The sequence below is a fragment of the Cupressus sempervirens genome, chromosome 2, assembly GCF_028749045.1.
Source record: "Cupressus sempervirens isolate cs-2001-9-10 chromosome 2, ASM2874904v1, whole genome shotgun sequence".
NCBI classification, from domain to species: Eukaryota; Viridiplantae; Streptophyta; class Pinopsida; order Cupressales; family Cupressaceae; genus Cupressus; species Cupressus sempervirens.
The window spans coordinates 663,854,842-663,876,451 of record NC_143119.1 but is presented as its reverse complement, the minus strand read 5'-3'; the positions used below and the strand labels follow the sequence as shown (position 1 = coordinate 663,876,451).

Here is a 21,610-nt window from a genome sequence, read left to right as displayed (position 1 = left end):
CATAAGGTAAAAGGATGTAGACTAATAGATTCTATTTCATGTTATAGTAAGTCATTGAATACATTTTATTCTTTGAACTCATTTTCTTACACTTCTAACATCTATATAATTATCTCCTGTACTTGTGACACACCCAAGACCTTCATAATTTGGCTTCTCTGATGCTAAATTGACTCTCTAATTTCATGTGCTTGCTTTGCCAATCTTTGCCAATTGTATCTATTTCTTTTCATAACCTTGAAACCATTATTCCTTTTAAAATATCATTATATTTGACAAGATTTGTAGACTCATTATTATCTTCATCACAAACAATCTCATGCATTTGAAATTATATTTATTTCATGATAGATCAATAGAGAAGCACAAATTATATATATAACACAAAACATCATAAATTGATTGATTAGACTTTAGATGTTCATTGCTTGCTTATGTTGATTGTGTTGGAACTACAATAGGAAAAATTTTTGTATTGTCATTGATGTCAAATCTACTGATGAAACATCTTTCTATTTGATCTAAATGTCATATCTATTTGATTGATGGTGAGGATTTGAGAGATTGCTCATAAAAAAAGCACCTAGAAGAAAGGTTGAGTTATGAAAAGGAAGTTATGATGAACATTTGATTAGTTAGAATTTGATAAGACAAAGTGATTGGTTATATCATGTTGATGTTCAATTATTTACAGTACAAGTCAAGATGTATCACTTATGTAAATCTTTATCGAGCAAGAGAGTAAAATATCAAGGAAATTTGATGTTTATGTTGAGTGATGCTAGTGTCGACCGAGCTCTAGTACATGATGAGTACTGTTAGTGTTGACCAAGTGATAGTTGATGCCGAGCTCTACAACAAATGAGAAATTTAGTGATGACTGAGAGTCAAAACTTAGTGATGACTGAGTAACAATATTTTGAATGTGTATAAGGAATCATGATTTCTAATCGAATATATTGATTTCTTGGGATATGGAAAAAAATTTCAAGATAAGATTGATGAGTTGGATAATTAAATTCAAGGAGAGGATTAGGTATCATATATAATGAAGGAATTCAATGAGAATTTTCTAGAGAAGGAAGATGAATAGATATAATGAACCTGATGAATTGAATCATAAACTCTAAATTCAATGATGATCATCAAAATAGAAATACACAAAAATTATTTATTCAAGGAGGTGTAGAGAAAAACTTTAATAAGAGGAGAGAAGAAGATGAGCAAGCACATGAAGAAGGTGATATAAGCATGAAGTGTGAGATGCAAAAAGACATAATAGAGAATCTATCTTTGTTTCTAGTAAGAGGAATCAAAACCTTTAGAGGTTTATAAGTGAATCTAAGTAGAAGGCTTAAGTTTAATGTGAAGAGAGGGATGATTTCTTAAAGGGTTGCCAAGAAAAGAAGAGACAAAGGTGAAAAGAGAGGCTTATCTGAAAACTAACACATGAACCAAATAGAGATTTGAAACTGGAAAGTGAGTTGTAATCATATAGATCAAACCCTACTATTTTCTTTCTAATCATTGAAAATAGTTTGTATTGAAATCCTTTTAATCAAAGTTTGGCCTATCAGTCATTGAAGGACTTAATAGTCTTTGTAAATCCTTTAGCAAAGTGACATTTTAATGGAATGATCAAAGTCCTCTAACAAGGCCACTCCTAATAGGGTCATTAAATCCTTTAACTAGGTCACATTTAATAGTGTGTATTGTAAGCTTTAACAAAGTTTTCTCCTAATAGGGCTCACTTCTAAATAGTGAAAAGTGGTGACATGTTGTTAGTGGTTTTTCAAAATTGAGTTTCCACATTAATTCCTAGTATTAAACTTGTTTTGAATGTTTTATGATATTTTACATTTATATGCTTACATTCAACAAATTTTCTATATTAGGACAATGGACTAACAGTTAATTTGATTTATCAGTATTCAATAAAGACCTAGCTATAGCAGGATAAGAAGAACAGTTAATATTTAATGTTTCATTATTCCAATGGTACTTATGTACCTTGAGTAAATGATTCACCCACCCCCCTCTTAGTTATTCTTAACATTCTAACAATGGGCATCAAAGCACAATGCTTATAAAGAGATGTTTGAAGGTACTTAAAGCTAAAGATCATGACTCACAAAAGAGAGGTACCAAAGTTGAATAGGGAGAACTTTCTTGCATGGAAAACATTGATGAGGCTGCATATGTCTAGTATTAGCGATGTTGCAATAAATTTTTTTGACAATGAATATGTGAAGATAACTGATGTTCCTTTGACTATCAAACATCTTAAAGAAAATAAATAACACAATTAGGAAATGTTGGAGATCGCTTCAGCCATAAGCTATGTTGAGTTTGATGATATAAAAGAATATGATAGTGCAAAGAAGATCTGGGACAAATTGAATACCATATATGGAGGAGATGAAGATGTCCTGGGAGCAAAATCAGAGAGCCTAAGAGGTAAATCTGATGAAAAGAGAATGATAGAAGGTTAGAACATAGTGAAATATTGTATAAGAGACAAGGAAGTTATCAATTCTATTCAAGGTGAAAATGGAAAAATCAAAGATGAAATAGTGATAAGAAAGGTATTGACAACTCTACTTCCTATATATGTCATTAGGGTTTCTACAATACAAGAGTTGAGATGCACTCCAGGTAACACTTTGACTTTGGAAGGTGTAATTGGTAGACTTACTACTTGTGAGATGTCTAATTTTTATAACTACAAACCTACTACTATTGAATCTTCTTTTAATTCACAATTGGTTCTTAACAAAAGAAAAGGAAAACATGTGAAGAGTGACAGTGACACTTCTAATGATAAGCTTGATGAACTTGAAATACTCATTATAAAAATATTTGGGAGAGGTAGAGAGAAATACAAAGATAAATTACCTATTATTTATTTATCATGCAACAAGGTTGATCATATAGCTACAAGGTGTCTTGAGAGAGAAGACAAGGATGAGAGAAAGGAAAGAAAGTACAAAGGAAGAAGAGATGATCAAGACTACAAGAAGAATAAGGATGATGAAGGTAAGAAATCTTGTTATATTGTTGAAGAAGAAACTGACATTGAATCTAAAAGTATTGATGATGAAGTTGTCTATGTTTCTATGAAAGATGATTCTGATGAAGATGATAAAATTGCTTTAATTCCATATGTGAATAAAAGAAAGAGATGGATAATTGATCTAGTGGTTTCTCTAGAATCAAATGACTGGTGATAAAAAAAATTTTGAGGATATTGGACCATACAGAGGCAGATGTGCTAAATTTGGTAATGATATTCCATGTGTTGTGAAAGGTAAAGGTGTTATTCAATCAATTGACAAAATCAAGTGTGACAATGTTTACTGGGTGGAAGGACTTAACTATTATCTATGAAGTATTTCATAGTTAGACAAATTAGGATACATAGTTGAATTCCATCATAGAAAGACTAAGATATATGATGTTGATGGTAAATTGAATGAAAATGGTGAAGTTACAAGGAACAAGGTGAGATTAGTATGTAAAAAATATGCTCAAGAGGAAGCAATTGACTATGGAGAAACTTTTTCTCCTGTTGCAATACTGGAAGGAGTCAGAACTCTAATTTCATATTTAGCCTACAAGAATTTCAAGGTATATCAGATAGATGTCAAATCTATGTTTTTATATGGTATACTTGAGAAAGAAGTGTACATAGAAAAATTTGAAGGATTTGTGGACCTAGATAAGAAGAATATGGTATGTAAACTTAACAAAGCTCTATATGGATTGAAACAAGAACCAAGAGTACGGGATGAAAGACTGCATATTTACTTAGTGAAGAACAGTTTTGAAAGGACAAATGATAACAATAATCTATACTTAAAGACTGGTAAGAACAATGAAGTATTGTTATCTGAAATTTTCGTTGATGACATTATATTTGGAGGAAAAGAAGCATTATGCAAATTATTTGCTGATGAAATGAAGAAGAAATTTGAAATGTCAATGTTTCATGAAATCAATTTTTTTATGGGATTGCAAGTATGTCAAATGAAGCTTGGTATTTTCATTGTTCAATCTAAATATATCAAGGAGATACTAAATTTTTTTGGAATGGAAGAATCAAGACCAGTGAGCACACCTATGCTTATGAGACATAAGTTATCTAAAACTGATGAATTTGTTGATGTGAACCAAACTCTATACAAATCAATGATTGGAAAATTGCAATATGTTGTTCATAGAAGAATAGATATTGCATTAGCAACTAGGATCTAGTTGATAGATTTTGAGAAAATCGTAAGGAGAGTCATATGATGGCAATGAAAAGGATATTGAGGTGTCTGAAAGGTACAAAAGAGTATGGATTGTATTACAAGAGACATCATATATTTGAACTGAATCTATTTAGTAACATTGATTGGGTAGGCAATATTGATGATAGAAAAAAACAATTGGTGTTGCATTCTTTCTAGGAAAGAGATTGGTGTCATGGACAAGAAAGATATAGAACTATATATCCCAATCAATAGTCAAGGCCAAGTATGTGGCAGTTGTATTGAACTATTCAAATATTGTTTAGATCAAACAATTAATATAGGGAATGAAAGAAGAAATTATAGATCTTATAGTTATCTATTGTGATAACACAAGTGCTATTAACATATCAAAGAAACTAGTGATGCACTCTAAAAAAAAGCACATTTATATCAAGTATCACTACTTGAAAGAACTAGTTTAAGACAAAGAAGTGAAGTTAGAATGTTACACATCAAAGAACAAATTGTAGACATATTCACTAAAGCCTTACCTAAAGATGCTCATGAATATCTTAGAGGAAAATTCTCGGTGATTCCTCTAGGCAAAAAAACTTAAGGAGAAATGGTACATTGCATCAAATGTGCTAATTAGAATATCAAACACATTGATGTAGATAGTTCTCCTTTAGGAGATGCCTAAGGAAGTTAAGTAAAGAAGATGAAGGAGACCAACATAATAGATCAGTCATAGATAGATGATAGAAGTCAACCAAATATGCAAATATCTACATAATCAAGATGTATAAAGTAAATGAAGCCAAGAAAGCTAGTGTCTATGATATTTTTGTCAAAGAGGGAGATAATTATCATAGAGGGTGAGAATTACTAAAGAGGAAAATATACATAATGAAAGAGGGATAGATTTCTATAAGAACTTAGATGGAGTTTTTAAAATTATAGAGATGAGAATAAGCATGAATCTAAGGATATTAGGTCACTCATGAAAGATAAATCTTTTGGATTACATGGTAACAAATAGGGAGATTGTATATTTTAAGGTATTTTTGTCAATGCCAAAGAGGGAGATTGTTGGAACTACAATTGGAACAATTATTGTATTGGCATTGATATCAAATCTACTGATGAGACATGTTACTATCTGATCTAAATGTCATATCTATTTGATTTATGAAGAGGAATTGAGAGATTTCTCATAACAAATGCACCTAGAGGAAATGTTGAGTTACGAAAAAGAAGATACAATGGACATTAAATTAGTTAGACTTTGATAAGATAAATTGATTGTTTATATAATGTTGATGTTCAAGTCTTTACAATACAAGTCAAGATATATCACTTATGTAAAGCTTGATGAGAAAGAGACTAAAAGATCAAGGAATTTTGATGTTCATGCCAAGTGATGCTAGTATCGACTGAGTTCTAGTACAAGTAGAGTAATTTTAGTGTTGATGGAGCATCAATATTGACTGAGTGATAGTTGATGTCGAGCTCTACAACAACTAAGAAATTTACTGATGATCGAATGTCAAAGCTTAGTGATGGTTGAGTAACAGTATTTTGAATGTGTATGAAGAATCATGATTTCCAGTCGACTCAATTGATTTCTTGGGATATGGAAAACATGTTGAAGATAAGATTGATGAGTTGGATCATTTAATTCAAGGAGAGGATAAGGTGTCATAAATAATTAACTAATTTGATGAGAAGTTTCTAGAAAAAAAGGAAGATGAATAGATACAATGAACCTGATGAATTGAATTACAAACCCTAATATCTACAATGATCATGAAAATGATAAAAGAACATAATTATTTATTTAAGGGGTGTAGAGCCAAACTTTAATAAGAGGAGAGAAAGAGTGATTGAGTGCATAAAGAAGGTATCAAAGCGTGAAGTGTGAGACATAAAAAGACAAAATAAAGAGTTTGTGTCTATTTCTAGTAAGAGTAAACAAAAGATCTGCTATGGTTGATAAGTGAATCTAAGAAGGAGGATTAGGTTTGATGTGAAGAGATAGATGATTGCTTGAAGGGTTGCCAAGAAAAGTAGAGACAAAGGTGACAAGGTAGGCTTATCAAAACATTAATGCATGAACCGAAAAAAGATCTAAAACTGCAAAGTGAGTTGTAATCATATAGATCAAATCCTACTATTTTATTTCTAGTCATTGTAAATAGTTTGTAATGAAGTCCTTTTAATCAAAGGTTGACCTAAAAGTCATCGAAGGACTTAACTGTCTATGTAAATCCTTTAGCAAGGTGACATTCTAATGGAATGATCAAAGTCCTCTAACAAGTTCACTCCTAACAGGGTGATTAAATCTTCTAACTAGGCCACATTTAGCAGTGTGTATTGTAACATTTAACAGGGTTAGTTCCTAGCATGGCTCACTTCAAAAGAGTGAAAAGTGGTGACATGTTGCTGGTGGTTTTTTTTCCAAAATTGGGTTTCCACTTTAAATCCTTGATGTAGTACCAAGTATCTGCTCATGTCATTTCATTCAATAGAAATAAAACATAAAAGAGAGAAATACAAATGAAATGCATAATTTTCAAAACTCCATATTTTTTCATTTGTCATCCTCCATCTACATCATTGTACAACTTCTCAAATAACCAAACACCCCCTCAATTCGAAAAAATAGAAATTTACTTTTTGTTGGCACATTTTTACAAATCTTGGAATTTGCCATTTTTGGTAACTTTTGAAATTACTCCTAGAAAGTGAAAAATAAAACTAGACTTTCCTTAAACTATGACAACTAGACCTTCCAACTAATATTCAAATTTGGGAATATCCATTCAAAGTTATTACAAAACACAAATTCTAGAAAAAAACACAAAGATTACGGAAACAAAGTTTTGGGAGTCTAGACAGATTTTCTAGGACTTGAAAATAAAATTTTCTGGACACAATAGTGTAAAGGTAAATTGTGAGACCACCAAACACCTCCTATCGTAACCACAATACAAATTTGAGAGAAAATATAGGTTTGAGTTAAAATTTATGACTCCTAAAAGTTGATGCATCAATCCTAGTGTCAAACTTGTGTTGAATGTTTTATGGTGTTTTACATTTATATGTTTACATTTAGAAAGTCTATTATGTTAGGACAATGGACTAATAGTTAATTTTTTTTATTAACTATCTAGTAGAGACTGAGCTACAACAAGATAAGTAGAACAATTAATATTTAATGTTTGATTGTTCAAATTGTGCTTATGAACCTTTAGTAACTGATTAAGCCCCCCTCTCAGTTATTCTTATAAATTCTAATAGACTCGCCTGATTGATTTTTCTCTTCTTTCAACTTTGATATATTCCTCTTGTTTAAAAATTTCTCATCTTTTCATGTCATTTTAGAGTTTCTACAAAATCATTCTTCTTCTTGACTTCATCAAATAACTCTAATAATTTTTCTCTTTAAGTTTTTGCAATTTCTTTTCAACATTATCAATTTGACATAAAAATTCATGTTATAATTCTTTAGAATAACTAAGAGGCAGGGGGGGGGGGGGGGGGGGGGTGGTGAATTAGTTATTCAAAGTCCAATGCCGCTTCTTCTCTGAATCCTCAATAGCACATAACTGAAACTATCATGCATGCAATTTGAACATTTAAACAACTATGAAAAGTAAACATGCATCACACCATAACACTAAGAATTTGATAACCCAGAAACCCTCTAGGAATAAGAAGGTAAAACTGGGGTGGGGATGATACCCACAAAATAACTGTGCAATTGATTTGAACCACTTCTGATGGTCTGCCCTGTTAAAAGCCTACCCTGTTAAAGGCTACAACACATTGTTAAATGTGACCTTGTTAGAGGATTTCACCATAATATTAGGAATGGGCCTGGTTAAAGGACTTTGGAACATTCACTTGGAATGTCACCCTGTTAAAGGATTTACAACATGGCTATTAAACCAACCTAAGTCCATAGGATTTATTTTAACTGCTACAATTGCTAGAGAGTAAAAATAATGGCTTTTGATCTGATACAACTTACAACATATCTTGTAGATTACAGATCACACTTTGGTTCAATCCTTTGCTTGGCTTTAATCACTGCAACTCTATAAGCTTGTCATCTCAAGCTTCATCACCTTGAGTCTTTTTACTCATCATACCAATGCAATCATATCTATGGTCACCTATTGAAGCAGAGTATCTGTGCTCTCTTTCACCTTAGTGCCTTCTTTAGCACTTCATGATTTCATGCTCGACCACCTCTCTACTTTGCTTTGTGACCTTATGACTCCTTAAGTAGAAATCTAGAATATCTTTTCTGCTCTATTCTCCCTCTCCAACTCTAGGGTTTCAATAGATTAGGTAAGATACAATATATCTATCCCATATCTTGCTCTTATCTAGAAACTTCGTCTAGAATCCAATTGTATTTTCCAAAAATGTTTTATATAGTGTTCTATGCCACCAGCTCATCATTCTTATCTTCTATCTGATTCATAGAATTCTAGATAACAACCATGTCGGCTCAGATTTGGCAAATCTTTGATTTTCAAAATAATGCAGCAACTCGACATTATTGATTTACTGATGCTCGGCACCTAAAGAAATTCTATGAAACTCGGCTCTTGCAATTCACTCGGCACTTCGATATCACTCGGCACTTATATCTTGCTCGGCACTTGAAAACTTACTCGGCACCTATTCCTTTTCTGCTACTCAACACTTGATCTTCACTCGGCACCTATAGACTGCTCAACACCTGAAGACCACTTGACACACACTAAGTTGAACTCTACTCGGCTTCAACTGAGAATCTGTTCGGCACTAACTAGCTTGCTCAGCTCTTTCTAATGAGCTTAATTAGGCTTTACAAATGACTTAGCTAAACCTTACAACTTTGATATGTCTTGGTGTGTCCATCCTCTGTGTCGTAGAGTATCTCATCAATACACTATTTTATCAATGGCTTAACTGATCCTTATACTTCATTGCAACATCATAACTTCAACCTTTCTCTAGGTACTCTAGTTACATCTTATTGATTGCCACCTCCTTGTCAATCAACCAACTTATAGTATTTGGATCACTAAAGCAATTGTCATTCCTGTAAGTAGCAAGTTTGACATCAATGACAAAACAATGATTGCAAACATTCTTTATCAGTTCTATTATTCTTCATTCATGAGCTTTTCAATCATTTCCAACAATTCATACTTTACATTTTTATTCTCTTTTAAAAATGCCATCATTTTTTAATTGTGTTTCTTATTATTTCCATTAATTCTCATCGTAAAGTATCTTTTTCCTTCTTTTTTATTTTCTCTATTGAAACGATTAATTTTAATTCACCTTATACTCTTGATTTTGCTACAACAATTTAACAACTTCATTGACACCTTTAATGTTCCATTAACTATTCCATTAATTTTCTCTATCACTACTACAACCAATCTTTTTAATAGCCATGTCCGTCATGTGAATATTGCAATCTGCATCTTACAACTTAAACCAATTCATCTCCTTAGGATTGATACGTCTTGATTTCTTCATTCTGGTTCTATTTTTCCTTCCTAGTCACAATATCCTTTTATACATACAACAATGCAACTTATAATTTACCTTTTTGATAGACTTTGGTGGTGGCAGCTTTTGCGACAAGTGACTTCCTTTTATGTTGAGTCATTTTCTCATTCATAGATTAGTAAATTGCAACTATTTCTCATGCATTTTTTTTCGTTCAATGGGATTGTACACTATTCCTCAATTTCAAGATATCTTTCTTGATGTGACAAACTTAACAACAAGGGGATGTATGTTATATAGAATAAATTAGATATGTAGCCTCCTAGGAAACGTGAGCATGCACTTATCCTGTAATATATGTATTATCCATCCAACTTAATAAAGTTGGTAGATAAACATTGGAAACAAATTTTAATAAAGTAATCTAAAATAAGTTAATTTAGATTTACTATCTCTTAACTAGCTATCAAAACTTGGCATCACAAGAAGCATGAATATGAAACATAAAATGCACACACTTGTCTCATTTATATACATTCTTACATAAAATTAAATATAATTCTATTTAATTGGAATTTCTAGGTTTTAAAATTATTTTTTTGACATATTCAAAATTTTAATATATATTAGATGAATACGTATACTTATTATATGGATAATTATTTTTGTTTTCTAAAGTTATCTATAAAGTCAACCATTGGTAATTATAATTACTACATGTCTTAGTGACTATATATTAAATATTAGTATTTGAATATTTTTATTACATTTAAATAATTTTTAAAAAAATAAATTCTTTGATTTTTATAAAAATAATAAGTTTATATAATATTTAAGAATATAAAACTTGTGCAAACCATTATATTATAATATAAATATCATAATTTAAAGTTTTAAATTATTTCTTAATAATTTTAAATTTCAAAACTTCAAAATAGACTATGTTTTTCATTTTAAAGTGAATAATATAATAAACAACATTATGACGAAACCTTGTGGACAGGTGTTTAACATTATGACGGAACCTTGTGGACAGGTGTTTGGATGAAATTGTTCAAAGGTATTACGGTTGTAATAAGTCACTACATCAGGTATGACCTTTTTCTATAAGGTAGAAATGAAATGGTATTTTTATCTCTCTTAAATATTGTAAATTGCATACCTAAATTCTAACATTTATATATTACTCATAAAATTGGGTTGTTTGATACTTGAGCCCAAGCAAAATTTCTTAATATAAAAGAATAAAGAAGAATCCATTATGATGTGGCCACGACCTGAGAAAAATTAGATAATAGAAATAATGTACGTAAAATGAATTTTAGCTTTTGAGTTTGAACAAGGTGATATTACCATGGGTCAAGTTCCCCTGGGATGTTGAGCACCTAATGTATCTTCCAAATTAGACAAGAAGTCCAAAGTTCCATGCTATTACAAAATTAGGCTCGAAGTGTAAATTTGGATTAAAATTGCATCATTAGGTCAAGTCCAAATTCCCATCTTAGACATTTCCCTAAAAGTCTAAAAAGCCTTTGTAGTTCGAAAATTATAATAGAAATCCAAGTACGAATTAGGTTAAATTCTAAAGTTTTATGGCAGTTATATAAAATATCATTAGTAAGCAGTGGCTCCCTCACAACGTCAAAATATCGACTACGTGTGAATGTAGAATGTTTCAACTTATTCATGCTGATGAGTTTTATTGTTATAGTATTTACTTCTTAATAGATTTCCTAACACCTTCGCATAAATTCAATGCCATTTTTCAGATTTTGTTTTTTCAAATTTAAAACGTCATGGAGATGGTTACTATTTTATTTTCAAGGATCTCTATGTTGTGACTTGAATCAAAATCACACATTATATTCTTTTCTCTCATGGTTATAGTGATTTGATCCATGTGCTTGGATGTGTGTATTGACGTAGACAGCTGAAGGAGCTCAACTGTAAACAAAGAAGCTAAAAAAAAATCTAATTCCTTTTGAAAATTGTTACATCTAAGATCAAGAAAATACTATTTACGTATAAATGATGCAACCATGAAGGATAAGTGACATATATAATGTTAAAAGCGTAAAATAATAAACAATTACAATAATTGCTGAAATACTTGGAAACTCATTTACAATGAACTTTTAGAAATTTAGGAAGTCAATTATGAGTTCTTGAAACAACTATGGATGATTAATTTTTTATGCGAATAATATTAATAGACTTATTGGATTTGAATCAATATTAATAATTTGTGCATTGATGGATTGCAATTTTCTAATTTTTTGTGTTTAGAATTTCTACTTTAATATAATTAAAAAAAGGAAAGGTGGCATATAGTTGTTATTAGCAAGTTCAAAAACATAAATAGTAATGTCTATTGTTCTATCCTTCTTCAATATTTGGGGCTAGTGTTGAGCAAACTAGAATTCTAAAAGTGTAGGTGAGGGGATGAAAAAAGACATATTGAAAAAAGAAAATTTCTAATTATAAGTTAAACATCGAATCATAAGGGATATGAGTGGAATATGCATATTTGAATTCTTAAAAAAATTAATTCTCTATTTGGGTGCAATTCATAATTGTGAATAAGAATACATATTCTAGTTTTGACCCAAAAACGAGCATTTGCAATTCCACCTAAATAGGTGGAATTGGAATATGTATTCTTATTCCAATTTTATTTATTTTAGAAAACATAAATTTTTGGGTCCGCAAATTCCCCATCAAACTCCGACTGAACCAAACAAGAATAGAAATATGTATTCTTATTTTCTATTCTAGAATAATAATTCCAAAATACGTATTGCTATTCCTATATTCTTATTCTGATAGCCAAATCGAATGATTGAAGAATTTGAAGGAAAAGATATGAACTACAATATTCAATATACCATAAATGACAGAAGAGCTTGAAGAATGAACCATAATATTCAATATAGAGAAACCAAATTTTTTATGTGGAAAATCTAACGAGGAACTTCAACTCACACTATATGAAACAAGTCTTATAATATTTGTCTAAAGGCTGAACACTGCTCCCAAAAAGAAGATGTTGAGCAATATACATTGATGTAAGTACTTGCTGAGGAGATACACTATCATATTATGAATGGAAAAATCAAGGATTGAATTACTACAAAAGAAGCATTTGTCTCAAATGATCCATCCTTCTCTACATATCATCGTTTAACACCTCAAAAATCAATTACGTTGGCATTAAGATGGCCTATATAATAAATGCGTGTTATCACACAGGTCACCCTAAAACCAACTGAACCACGACAAATAGAATAAAAATGACCATGGAAATAGGTTGCATGATCCTAAAACAATCTGAAAATAGATTGGCACACTTATACAAGATCCAAAATATCATCCACAACATCTTACAACTGTAATTAAGTTGAATCAAGCATATAATGCTTTGCTAGTCATGCCCAACATATGCATCAAGAAATATTACGAATTACTGATCAACCTAGACCATAAAGTTACCCTGTGCATATCTCAACTCATCCTCCAAATTAAATGATATAGGTCAGGATCAATTACGAATGAAGCAACTCACATTTTCCTCTCAATTAACAATGCCACATTCAAAATTGCTAACTATTTTCCTTTATACACCACTAGGGATAAACCAAAATTATAATGAGGATCAAGATAAAAGCAATGCAGACCATCAAAAACCTTTCTTCAATCATTTCTAGAAGTAATTGATCTCATTTAATGATACAAGTAGAGAAGTTGACCGAATCGACATAAGCAGGACAAACTCGTTTGATTGATACATTTAATTAAGGAAGTGGCTAAGCTCCTCACAAAAGACAAAATACATTATTGACCAAAATTTAAAAAATTTAAAACATCATTGATTTTTCTAAAATTCTCAAAATTTGATCTGCATGATCTACATAGTTTGTAGTAAAAAACAACAACAAAATTGAAAAATATCACTATGTTTAGCCAGAATACGTATTCCAATTTTGGCCCAAAAATGAGCATTTGCAATTTCACCTAAACTGGTGGAATTGGCATACTATTCCTATTCTAGTTTTATTCATTTCAGAAAACATAAATTTTTGGGTCCATGAATTCCCAATCAAATTCCAACTAAACCAAACAAGTGTTGGAATGTAATTTCCACCTCGAATGAAATGTAAAATAATACTAGAGGATTCTAGAAATTCCAAGAGGATTACTGAATAGGGTTAGGTAGAATTAATATTTAATTTTTAATTGTTCTAGAAGACATTTATGTGTAGATCCAATCCATCAAACTCTATGTTTAATTATCAGTGTAGATCCAATCCATCCACCCCTATCAGATTGGTATTAGAGCATATTTAAGATTTGGTCCACCTCCATCAATTTGGTATCAGAGTTGTCTTGGGTTTCTACAATTGGTATCAGAGCCAAGTTGGATAGAAGGTTGAACAAAATTGTTGACTATGATAAAAGAGCAAGTGATATTTTTGTGTAGCCAAATTTTGAAGTTCATATGGTGAAGATAATATCTTCTGAAATAGAGAAGTATATGATTGTTTTTGTCCAACCAATGAGTCAGATCATGTGAAAGTTCTGAAGAATTGTTGGTGTGAAGAAATTTATTTGGAGAAGAAGAAAATCATTACTCCCATCGAAAGAAAGAGTGAGCATCTTATTGGAGGCACCAGTTTGTGGAGGATTTCTATTGTTTCCATGAAAGAAGAGAGGAAAGAACAAAAGGTATGGTGCGAATTCTTTTAATTATTAATGACATTTGGGAAATTATAAAAGCAGAAGAATATTGTGAGGAGTCTAGTTGTCTAAAGGTTTGTTTCAAGTTGTCTAAAGATTTAATTAAAAATTTGGAAGTAAAAAGACACTTAGAATTATCTAATAGAAAGATTAAGGTGTGTTAAATTGTTGATTTCAATGAGAAAAGATGGTAGAGTTAAGAGAGAGAAGACAAATAAGTTAGAATAAGAATTAGTGATGGTAAAGAAAGAAAATGCAAGATTATTGTGTGAAAAAAATATTTTGCAAAAGGAATTGGCAAAAGTAAGATATGAAATTATGGTAGCAGAAAAGTCTAAATTGTTAAATGAAATTAGTGTCTACATAGAGGAAATTGAAGAGCTAAAAAATAAGATCTACACTGATAAACATACAGGGCATGATTCTCCCAAACATGGATGCATTATACAAATATATTGCAAGTAAATTGGGACAAGACAATGGAGTTGATTCTAAAGGTACATTCAGATTTCTTGTCACATTTTGGCATTAGTATATAGTATATAGCATACATCTTTGGCATTAATGTCAAAAAGGGGGAGAGGATGTATATTGTAAAGGGGAAGTATACATAAAGGGGGAGAAATTGTGTATATTAGATGTAAAAAGATGTAAAGTATATTGTATATATGTATGTGGGAGCATTATCATATTATATATGTACAGATACTTAGAGAAACATCTCTTACAAAAGCAATTTTGGAAAATCTCAAAAACAGAGTACTCTACTAAGTTGGAGACACAAGGTGATGAATAAAAGGTGTTCTTGAACTCTTTGAATTCAATTTTGACTGATAAATATTTTTGTCACTAGTGCCAAAGGGGGATATTGTTGACATTACAATCATGTTTGTTATAAGTGACACACACTTATTCAGATTATAAGTATCTATCTAGTTTATTTTACAATTAATAGAGTAAACCAAGCATTTTAGACTCTATCAAGTTCTAAAGTTGCTTCTGAGTCCAAGGAACAATATTCAGTTTGCACCAAGCAGCTTCTACCGTAATGGTGATCAGCAATGTAAATCAAGCTTCATAAGGTTTACCGAGTTCCTTAGTGCAAATTGAGTTGTGCAGTGCTTACTGAGTTCATTGTTATAGTGATGTGAATCCAGTGTTGACCAAACCACTTAGTGTTAACCAAGTGATTCAGTTTATACCAAGCTTGTAGCGATAGCATTTACCGAGCTATGCAGTGTGAATCAAATAATTTAGTTTATATGTTGAGTTTCACAGTATTCACTAAGTCACTAGTGTAAACCAAGTTCAGACTTCTTGGAAGTGATCAGTATGGACTAAGCTTCTACATCTACTAAATGCATGATGATGCTGAGCATTGACTCTGGATGTCGAGCATTAGAACATCACTGAGCTAGTATTCAGAACTTGAGTTCCTACAATTGGACCAAGTTCGTGTAATTTGTGTAAACTTGTATTGCAGCTGACTTTGTTGATTTGTAAATTGGATTGTTATATTTGTAATGTATTGTATCATATTCAATATATAGAATGAAAGTAATGTAGTAAGGAGAGAAGAGAAAAAGTGTGAAATACAAAGGCTACAATAGTATAAGGAGTAGCAATGATTTAACTATCACAGCAAGGTGATCATTACACTCAAAGGAATCTCATTTAGCAAACCAAGTTGTAGATAAGAGATCAGCCACTATTTCATCCTAACAGGTGGATCAATTAAATTCTTTCACAAGGTAGACTTAATAGTCTTTTGTAAATCTCTTTACCGAGTACAAACTTTATTGTATGTTTGTAAATCTTTTTGCAAGGTTGACCTAGGAGTCCTTATTGCTCCTAACAGGGCAGATCATTAGAAGTGATCATTGTAAGCCTTAATAAGCCAACTTTATACTGTAGTATTAAAGCTTGTGGGTATCATCCCCACCCCACTTTTACTTTCTATTTGGAAGGTTTCTAGGTCACCATATTTTGTGTCAAAAGTGTTATGAATGTTTTGATGTTTTCAGCATGCATTAATTAGATCAGAATACACATGAAGGATTAATTGGTAAATAAAGATTAAGTTTTATTAGTTACTAAGTCAGCCCTCCCCTTCAGTAACTTAGCCTATCATATATATTTCCAACACATGGGTGCCCAATCACTGTACTCGCTAATTCTAAAGGAATTCTTTTTAGATATATATGGTTCATCACTATGTCAAACCAAACTCTAACATGTCGAGTAAAACCAATAATGCACCCCCTACAATAACTCAAGCACAATAAAATTTCTTCTATTTATCCTTTTGAGACTCATTACTAGTGCTCAAGGATCCAAGTATTTGTGGGCTCTACTAGCCTCATTCATTCCTTTCACAAATTAAGAAACAAAATGCTACAACATTTATAAATATCACTTATTTTTCCATTGCACAAAACTTCGCTACTATTACTTAATCCCATTAACTTTCAAGACTGGGGAATCTTTGTTTTACCTCATCTTTTCTTTTCTATAGCAATTTTTTTTGTCAACAAGGCACAACCTCAATTCCATCTGCCCCCTCAGGACTTTTTGTACACTTCCCCTTTACAATATACATCTTCTCCCCCTTTTTGACATTAATGCCAAATATATATGCTATATACTATACAGTAATGCGAAATGTGACAAGAAATTTGAATGTACCTTTAGAATCAGCGCCATTGTCTTGTCCCAATTTTCTTGCAACACCTTGCATGCATGCAATGCAACTTAAACTTCTACTGAAAGTTATATCATGTGATCAATAATTGAGAATTTTTTTATCATGAATGAGTGTTTTAGCATGTTCAATATGTTTCTACAATGCATCCATGTTTGGGAGAATCATACCCTATATGTTTATCAGTGTGGCTCTTGTTGTGAGGAGTCTAGCTATCTAAAGGTTTGTTTCAAGTTGTTTGAAGATTTAATTAAAAATTTGGAAGTAAAAAGACATTTAGAGTTATCTAATAGAAAGAGTAAGGTGAGTTAAATTGTTGATTTTAATGAGAAAAGTTGGTAGAGTTCAGAAAGAGAAGACAAATAAGTTAGAAGAAGAATTAGTGATGGTAAAGAAAGAAAATGCAAGATTATTGTGTGAAAAAGATATTTTGCAAAAGGAATTGGCAAAAGTAAGAAATGAAATGGTCGAAGAAAAGTCTAAATTGTTAAATGAAATTAGTGTCTACATAGAAGAAATTGAAGAGCTAGAAAATAGGCTAAAATTTGTAGAAGAAGGACATAATTGGCAAGCAAAGGAAACATGCAAGGTTAGAGAGAAGAATAAAGAATTAGAAGAAAAGTTAAAGTTGTTTGATGATGCTAAGAAAAAGAACAAAGTTTTAGAAGAAAATTTGAAGAAATTGGAAGAGAAAAATAATATGTTAAAGAAGGAATGGACTAATATGAAACAAGAGAAAGAATGTTTGAATGTAAAACCATTTGTATGTGATGTATCATGTGACACAAATGATTTGAGTGATTATGGGATTGAGAAATGTGATTTTGCTGAAGTTGTTTGCAAAAAGAAGTATAATGATGAACATGAAAATTGTGTTGATAGAAAATCTAACTATTATAATGATAATATTGGCTTGAAAATTATGGAAAGAATGGGTTTCAAAGGGAATGGTCCAAGAAAGGAGGAACAGGGATTAAGGAATCTGATTGAGACTATAGTCAGGCCAATATATGCAGGTCTTGGATATGATGCAAGCCATGGAAAGATAAATAAAGGTTCAAGTGAATGAAATGAAGGAATAAAGATTGTGCAATGTTCACATTGTAATAGGAAAGGGCATACAAAGGATAGATGTTGGGATATCCATCCTTCTAATATTGTGGCTTGAAAAATCATTATTATAAGACATGTTGGAATAGAGAGTGCAATAAAGATTTTATAGTAGGATTTATAAAAATAGATTTTGGATGGAGCTATGGATCGAATTGGCGAAAAATTGCAAGAATGATCAAAGGTTTATTCAGGTAAAAATGTTCAAGTGTAAGAAGGAATGCAACAACATTTGGAAACATATTAGAGCAAAGCATCAAAGAGGCAAAAGGCTATTAGTGAACCCTGTCACCGACATTTGTGATAGATGAGGCAAGATTATCAATGGATCCTATGAAAAGAGGAAATCATTGGTAGCCAATTGCTTACAAAATGTTTGTAGAAATTAAAGGGCATAGCCTTGGAAGATACTATTCATGAAGGCATTAACAGATATAAAGATTATTGGAGAATATCTTTTTGGCATCAGGCATGAGAAAGGATTTGGATTCATATGTAACAACATTTGAGGTTGAAATTATGGGGGAGTGTTGGAATTTAATTTCCTCCTCAAATGAAATGTAAAATAATACTAGAGAATTCTAGAAATTCCAAGAGGATTACCGAATAAGGTTAGGTCAATTTAATATTTAATTTTGTAAATTTCTAGAAGAAATTTATGTGGTCATAGCTCTAGAAAAGTCTATTTGTCTTGTGTCGGCTAATTTAGATATTTCCGAAAACAATCAAAGACCTCTATAAAAGAGGCACAATGCAATATTTTTTGTATCAAGAATCAGGCAATGAAATGAGTATATAATTTCTATAGGTTCCTATATTGTGTATTATGTGTTTAATTATCATTGTGGATCCAATCCATCCACCCCTATTAGATTGGTATCAGAGCAGATTTAAGATCTTGGTCCATCTCCATCAGTTTGGTAGCAGATTTAAATCTTGGTCCTCACTCAAGCCTTATACCATTTTCAAATTTTTCTTTAAAGAAGTATACCAATGATTATGAAGGGATGCATAACATTCTAGTGATTCTAACTGAGGCATATTACACTATTATATCTATAATATGGAGAACAAAAACTAATAACTCTTGCTGCAAGGATGTGTATAACTTGAAATCTAGGGAGTAGATACCTTTGCTTGTTGCTTATCTAACTCTAGAATACATAAACAAAACATGAATCATGTTAGAATGAAGAACACTAATATACCAACTCATATATATGCAAAAATACAGTATTAAAAAAAGCTAGACAAATTCCCTTAATAGATAAAGTATGAACATATTCTTAAATATCAACCAAAAAAATCATTGAGTAGGAAGTCGTCAACTAATTTCACTTTCCATAACCAAGATAGAAAGAATATGTAACAATGTATTTTTTTATACTTGTTGGGATATGAAGTTCACGGTCACAAAGTTGAATGCTAAGACAAAGTTTTTCTATATGCTAAAGAAAAAGTTGTATAAATGGGTCACCCTTAAACATCACACACTAATGGAATGATTAAGCTTGGAAAAAAAGAGTCAACTTTGACTATTTAACACTTTTGGTCTAGGAATTAAGCTTTGTGTGTGATGTTTAAGCCATCTAGTATAAATAACTGTATATAGTCTATGTAATATATTTTTTGATTAATACAAGTAATTCCCTACTTGAATGTGGACATCGATGTAGCCACAATTGTAGTGAACCTGATAACTATATTTATACTTATATTTCATCTTTTTAAAATACTTATAATACTTACCGCTCATCTAGACAATCAAGTAGCCTCGAATTATGTTGATCACATGTATATCTCAATGGTGTTGGATATCTACAAATTTCCAATGCTGGTAGACATTGTTCCTACATGCTTGTTCATACTCAAATCTTTCGAGTAAGTTGGGAATTTTGGAATAGTCCTCAAATATAAAACATTAGTTTACTGATGTCTAAAGTAGTGATTGTTTGACTGTTTTTTTTTTACCTAAAACATTTGTAAATATGTGTTGGGTGTTATTTGAGGTACAAAACTATAATTTTCTTTTCATTACAATGTAATGTTCATGGTTGACACTATAATTTTCTTGTCATGAAAATGTTCATGGTTTACACTATTGAGGTGTATGTACTACATATTGGAAATTACTCTTAGAGATTTATGAATATTCACCAAGCATACATCAATGCATGTATGATTCCTTAATATGTAGTTAATGATGCACATGATAGGGTCTCTAAAGATTCATCAAATAATTTGAAAAACAATCATTAATACTCGAATCTCATTTTTCCAAACTTTATACCAAGTGGTAGCAGTAAAAATTAAAGTGATGGTGATATTATTATTAATGGATATTTTGGTGATTCTAATAATAAATTAGTACTATAAGCCTTCAATTTTGGAGGTTGATGACATCAGAGGATGGAAGAACTTCTATCATATCAAGTTAGCTTCTCGCTTTGAGATTTTGCTTTGGATGAGAAGCATTTTTGAAGTTTTTGGTTTTCTATTTTGTTATGCCTCCTAATGCTAACAAAATTGAAGAACACATGTTTTGTGCATCCTAATTTTGGAGACAGGTTTGGGACTTGATATTGTGCTCAATATGGATTGTTGTTGAGTGAGCTTTAGAGTATATGATCCAAAATTATACCCTTTTGAGTCACTAGACAATGATAGAGATTTGTCACATCTCTTAGGAAGAATTATTCAATAATTTAAGACTTTTTGGTTTAAGAACACAACTCAAAGCTACACCTTTTTGAAGGTCACAAGACAACATGATGTGGCCTTTCTTGATTCATGATCTACTACTTTAGAAACATTTTCTCAAAATATTTATTCCAACAATGTATTCAATATATTTTTCTTTCTAAACCTTAAGGGGGGGAGGGGTTCCCTAAGGTGGATTTGATGTCTTTAGGATCAATGTATTAAGGGAGAGAATGTTGGTATAGTTGTAATACATTCCAATTTGAACTAATCATAGCTAATTTTTTCTTTCTTATAAGTAGTTAACACTGATTCACTAACTATTTCTTGCACTATATAATGATTATTAAATGATCAATAAATTATTAGATCTTATAACCTCTATTGTTCTCAAATACTTCCCCTTGAAAAGATTAATTATACATTTTCTTCCCCTTTAACATTAAGGACAAAGGGAGTGTTTATGATATTGCTATTAGGATTCAACTATACAGTTATTTCAGTCAAACTAATTGACCCATTTTTCATGAGTGGTGGTTCACATGAACACCCATATCTAATGAGAACAAATGGAAGACTTAACACTCATTGCATTGAGACTTCCTAGGAGGTC

General features: G+C 31.2%; 1 pseudogene; it reads left to right on the top strand.

Moving 5' to 3' along the window:
• The window catches only part of LOC149575109 (truncated transcription factor CAULIFLOWER A-like), a 50,236-nt pseudogene that overhangs the window by 12,841 nt on the left and 15,785 nt on the right, over nt 1-21,610 (top strand).